Source organism: Corapipo altera, unplaced genomic scaffold (assembly GCF_003945725.1).
Source record: "Corapipo altera isolate COAL_440 unplaced genomic scaffold, ASM394572v1 126, whole genome shotgun sequence".
Lineage (NCBI taxonomy): Eukaryota > Metazoa > Chordata > Aves > Passeriformes > Pipridae > Corapipo > Corapipo altera.
In genome coordinates, this window is record NW_020884937.1 from 2,830,885 (window position 1) to 2,836,884 (window position 6,000).

Consider the following 6,000-nt stretch of genomic DNA (forward strand, 5'->3'; position numbering starts at 1 on the left):
AGAACATCACTAAAACAGAAGCTGCAGATAAAAATCAAGGCAGTGCTGGTATTACTCCAGTTTACATGACATCTCTGCGTGTATTGTTCTATCTAAAACCATTAGGAAATGGAATCCATGGGTGGGGAGGGAAGCTGGTGGGTCCTCAAATGGGAAATGTGGGTTTCCTTTGATGTTTAAAATCCTGCTGAGGGGAAGCAGCAGTAACCCCCTGCTGCCCTCCTGCTTCAAACAGCCTCCCAGGGAATGGACAGCTTGGAAATAGCACCAGTGTCCGGTGTCAGCTGCGGGCTGGGTGACATCAGATGGGTTCTGGTGGGGGCCTGGGAGCCACCCCAGCAGACAGTGTGCTCCGAGGGTGAAATGCACACCAGCACACCCAGAGCTCCCTGCCCATCACAGCCCTAAATCAGGAGTAAGCACAGATTTGCACCAGCTCATCAACCCGAGATCCCAGAATTTATCCCGTGCCCGTTTCAGCAGAGCAGGAACGGGATCTGTGGCTGAGGAGCTGGGCTTGGGGTTTAGCTTGGGCTACTCTGAATTCCACTTCAGTGAGGGACAACCCATTTTGGCACGTTCAAAGGTCACTGGATGAGCTTTCCGTGGTGGATCCATCTCCCGCACTGGAGATGTCGGACGCCGAGACCCTGCGACACAGTGAGCCTGTTGCAAGGAGCTTCTAACTGGGTCCAGAGTGAGGCTGGTCTGCATTCCCTGCCATCTACTTCCTCCATCACAATCCAACACGCACAGGAGATTCCTTGAAGGGAAAGTTCACAGCAGGTCAGGGGCTGACATGGTGTCAAACACGGTGAGCAGCCCCCGAGGGAAAAGGCTCCGCTCGAGGTAAAACCATCTCACCACTCTGACCTTCAGGGTAGGGCTAAAAATGTACCACCAGATTCAGAAAGGACCTGCCTGACCTCGTGCTCCCATTATTAATCCTTTATCGATAACCTGGGCATTTCCAGTGACTGGTAGCAAACAGGAGCCAAAACATTTAGGCTATTCCAAAAAGAACCAAGAATAAATCACATGGTTTGTGAAATCTGCTGGGCAAGGCAGTCAGATCACCTTCCAGTCACATTAGTAGCACACACATATTGAAAAACATGGGAGACTGAAGGCACTTTGATGATTTCTATGCTTAAAGCACATATTATCTTTCCTCCTGGATATAAACAGACCTATTCCTTGCAAAGCTCATCCCTCTTTTAAGCACTTTTCAACAACACACCAACAGCTCCAAGACCTCCATGCAGCAAAGGGACTTCATCCTACTTGGGTTTTCTTGCAGCATGGGGGCTTCACTTCAGATTCCGCCCTCAATGGAGCTCTAAAACGACCCCAGAAACTTCCAGAGGCCTAAAGCTGCTCAGATCAGCCCCTCAAGATTCCACAGCAGCACCTTCCCCTTCTGTTTTTCTGAGCCTAAAGGCAGCAAGGCTGATCTGAAGTAAGAAAAGGCTAAAGCACCAGGGAGGTGTCAGGCACACAGTGATGCTCGTTCCTGCTCTGTGGGGGTGAGAATGGAGGAGACAAATGGAGGGAAAAGGCAAAAATTCTTGATTTGCCACCCCGGGGACAGAAAAGGAGCTACTTAAATTCTGGAAATTTCACCGCAAAAAATTTCCTTACAAATTTTGCCCGACTGGCCTTCGCTTTACACACAGCCCTGGAGGGAAGCAGCTGTGACAGATCCCAGAAAAAAAAACAAAAAAAAAACAGACTTCCAGAGACAGGAATTGTCTGGGTTCAGCACACGTGATTTCCTATGCGAGGCAGCCGCGGGATCGCAGCTCCCACACAGACAAAGAATTCCCTCGGTGACAATCGGCAGCGGCTCCGACCTAAGCCCTCGTATTTTAACAAGTGGACGTCATTGTCATTACAGTCACTCCACCCCATTGAGCTGGAGGGCCCAAAATAGCCTCAGCTGTCGGGCTCCATCTCCCCCCATCCCTCGTCAGAGCCCTTGGGAGGACCGGGAGGAGGGTGGGGGGTTGCAGAGTGAATCTGTGCTGACACCGGGCAGGAACTCAGAAGGGGTAAAAAAGCCCTGGCTGGAGAGAAAAGCAGCTCTGAGATTATGCCCTGGAAATGAAACTTTTCAAAGCACTCCTTGCTGCCACTTCTCCACAGGAACCACATGTTTTCCAGGCTTTCCAAGCACTGCTGTCTCAAATTTGGGGACAAAACGTATCAAGCAGAATCGACAGCTTTAAACTTGATTCTTCTCTTCTCCTCTCCTCTGGAGGACGATCTTTGCTCATTTGATTACATGGCCAGAAGTAATTAAGCAAAACAATCCACATTTGGTTTGGAGCAGAGGAAGGATGGATTTACTCCCTGTACCTTCAGCTTCATCTCCCAAATATGTTTCATAAAGCAAGACATACCCCCAGCACGGCACAGAAACAACCTCACCCCTCCCTCAGCTACCAGCACTCTCCACTTCCTGCTGGAAATCAGCATCCCCAAAATCCACCTCTCCTTAGCTGAAGGCTTAGGTCTTACCTGGAGTCTTGTCTGAGTCTGAGGAGAACAAAGCTCTGGGCAGGGCAAGAAAAAGCCGATTCCTACTGAGATGACAGAAGGGGGAAGAGGGAAGAGGGGAACAGAGGACATGGGGAGACCATGTTGGTTTGGGTTTCCCCCCCCCTTCCCCCTCCAGGAAAATAAAACAGAAACCCCAGCGGTGGCAGGGACGTGCGGCAGAAGGTCCCCCCAAGTCCCCCAGCAGTGGCTTTGCTGCCCGGGGTTAGGCTGTGCCACCCCCTCCTCCCCACCCCTCCCCTGGGTTGTCCTCCCCCAGTCAAATTGCTGACGTGCTTTGCTTTCCCTCTGCAGCCCAGCTCCAAAATAGCTCTGGGTGTCATTTACCGGGGAGATTAAATTTCCTGCAGGACAGGGGCGAAAGGGCAGCGTTTTAGGGACTTGCTGGGACACTCCAGCAACAGGAGGGGAGAAAAAAACCCCACCATCAGAGGTGTGTTTTTCGGTGATCTGGGGTCAGGCTGCTGTGACAAGGTGGGTCAGAACTGCTCCTCAAGGGTCCATCCCAAAGCCAAGTGCTGGATGTGATGTGGGGAGCCGGGAACAGGCAGCTGCCGACTTATCAGCATTGCACACTGCACGGGAATTCTTCTCCAAAGGCATCAGATCAATAGTAGGTTTATTTATAACCTCCCAGGCAGGAGCTGTCACAATGGCAAAAAAACCCGGCAAGTTAATAAACCTAAGTGTGTATCTCCCTTTCTTAACCTTATACACACATATAGGTTATATATATCTCCTCACCTTTATGCCTCAGGAATACAAAGTGTCTGCAAAAACAGCCTAAGCTGCACCTCCAGCCCCTCTCAGAGGCTCAAGATCATAATTTCCATATTTACCAGTAAAATTTCTAAATTTTTAAACAATTTCCTAAAAACGGAGTTCACACCGACTCTTATTAGCAATCACAGCATTTTAAATTTAAAACTAATTTCTGCTAAGGACAGAGGAGGTAGAAAGGAGCCCAGCAGGCTCCCCCACAGCCACTTCAGCTCTGTGCAACTGTCGGGGTGAACTGCAAGACACGCTTATTTTTGGCAGTACACAAAGCAGATAAGGTGCTACACAGTCCAAGGGTCTGAAGACACAGTGATATGTTGTGTTAAATCACTTTTCAGGGCACAAAAAAACCCATCAGGGCAGCAAAAGGGAGTTTTATTTGGGGTTTTGAAAGCAGTGGTTGAAAAGAGGCAAAGAATCACAGAATGGTTTGGGTTGGAAGGGACCTTAAAACTCATCTCATCTTCAAAAGCGACCATAACGTTATAGGATTGAGGGGAAAGGAGGTTTCTGCCTTTGAGAAAGAGCTCAGAGACAACACTTTATGACCTCTACCTTTGTTTTTTGTGAAGGACCACCTGTATTTACTAGAATTTCAAAGTCATAACAAGTTCATTTTTACCACTGGCGTGAGTAGCAGCTCCATAACTACTCGTACACAGGTTGCTGGACCCACGTGGGTGGTGCTTCTCTGAAAAGCAGGACAAACAGCAGCAAAATTCTCCACCATCCATCCAGACATAACTAATGAGCTCCTTGCAGGCTCCACCACCAGGCCCTTGAAGGAGGATCAGGTAATTAATATGTGATAATGGCTATTTGGAGATGCTAATTCTTAGACAAATGCTACTGCATCGGTCCCACTTGGCAGCCCTGGGATGGTGACACCAAAGCCTCTGCTGTGCTTCCAAACCAGCCTCTCTGGGTCCTGTTCACTTCTGAAATGAAGGCAACATGTTTTGGGAGGGCTCCCAGATGGGCAGTTTGTGTCTGTGGTTCACCTGGTGCCTTTCAGAGTGAAGGACAAGGAACACTTTCTTGTTTTCATGGAATCATTAAGGTTGGAAAAGCCCTCTGAGACCATCAAGCCCAACCATCAACCCAGCACTGCCAAATCCTCCACTAAACCATGTCCACTTAAACCCCTCTTTAAAAACCCTCCAGGGATGGGGACTCCAACACTTCTTTGGGCAGCCTGATCCAATGCTTGTCAACACCTTCAGGGAAGAAATTTTCCTTAATATCCAAATTAAACCTCCCCTGGCACAGCTCGAGGCCTTTTCCTCTCCTCCTCTCCCTTGTTCTCTGGGAGCAGAGCCTGATCCTCCCTCCTGTCAGGGAGTTGTAGAGAGTAAAAAGGTCCCCTCTGAGCCTCCTTTTCTCCAGGTTTTGGGTTTTTTTTGGATGCTGTTACTTGCCCTAATTATCCTGAATTGAGTGGATTGCCCAAGATACCCCAACAGGCCACTAAAAATGAGAATAAATTAAACACCCCCTGTGCCAATGAGTTATTTATTTACTCAGGAACTACTACAACGTGTCACAGGTTTAAAATAGAAGGAGAATCTATATATGATGGGCTAATAAAAACTCAAATTTATAGAGAGAATGATGAAAAAGTTGAAAGCACCTGAATTTGTAGGAAAACAAATCAAATGTCACCAGGCACAGAACTGCTCCCTTCCTCCTTGAAAAACCAACAGGCAGCTTTTCCACAAGTGTTTTCTTCCCACTCCAAACATCAGGGAAATGTGCTTTAAACAGCAGCTTAAAGCAGTTTTAAAATACAGAAAAATCTTTCCTTGCACTTGAAAACTGAATCTTCGAGCTCCAAAACTGCTCATCCAGACTCTTCAGCTGGAAGTAAAAGGATGCCAAATGAATTTAGCCATAGTTTGCAGACACTTAAACAAGCTGTGCTTGGGTTTTCTCCAAGAAATCAGTTAAATTATTTGAATTGTTATAACTAGCAAAGCCTGAGGCATAAGATCTTATTACAATATTCCTCTTAAGTACTAGATTTTTTTGCTTTAAAAAGCAGATTTTTGTCAAAAAAATTATTCCTCCTCCTCCCTGAAGGAGAATTTCATTTGATTTTTCTCCCATGTGATAGTGCCCAAGAATCTAAAATTTATTCCATTATTTTTCTCAGTATTTTTATTCACTTTTTACAGACAACTAAAAACCCCTGATGTTTTGTCTCCTTATCTCACACTAAGAATAAGTCAGAAAAATAATAAACAGTAAAATAAAAATCAATATTAATAAAAGTTTTGCCCACAAATAACCCACAAAAAGAGATTTCTTCTTTTTCATTTAATTCTCTTTTAAACATCATCAGCAGTTCCCTAAAGCACTTCTAACATAAAGGAGCATATTCCCAAAGTAAAGGCTACATATACCTGGAAATGCTGACTGATAGAGTCATGGAAAACACAGAAAATTGTTAAATAAAGGTAAATCTAAGTATTCCATTGAATTAAAAAAAAGAAAAGAGATGCTGAATTAATTAATAACATCTTACCAAGGCTTCCAAAAAAAGCTGATGAAGGTTCCTACACATTTTTTGGTGCTTCCCTGCTCTTAACATGAAACATTTTTCCATGTATCTAATCAAAATCCCTCCACTGCAAAATCCCTCCACTGCAAAATCCCTCCACT

General features: G+C 46.0%; 1 protein-coding gene across 1 annotated transcript in view; it reads right to left on the bottom strand.

Annotated features, from left to right (window-relative positions):
• The window catches only part of OBSCN (obscurin, cytoskeletal calmodulin and titin-interacting RhoGEF), a 183,390-nt gene extending 180,663 nt beyond the window's left edge, over positions 1 to 2,727 (bottom strand). The window contains exon 1 of the mRNA XM_027660600.1: positions 2,521 to 2,727. The gene's annotated coding sequence lies outside the window, so the exon portion shown is untranslated. The remainder of the gene's footprint in view (positions 1 to 2,520) is intronic.
• Between the last annotated feature and the right edge of the window lie 3,273 nt (positions 2,728 to 6,000).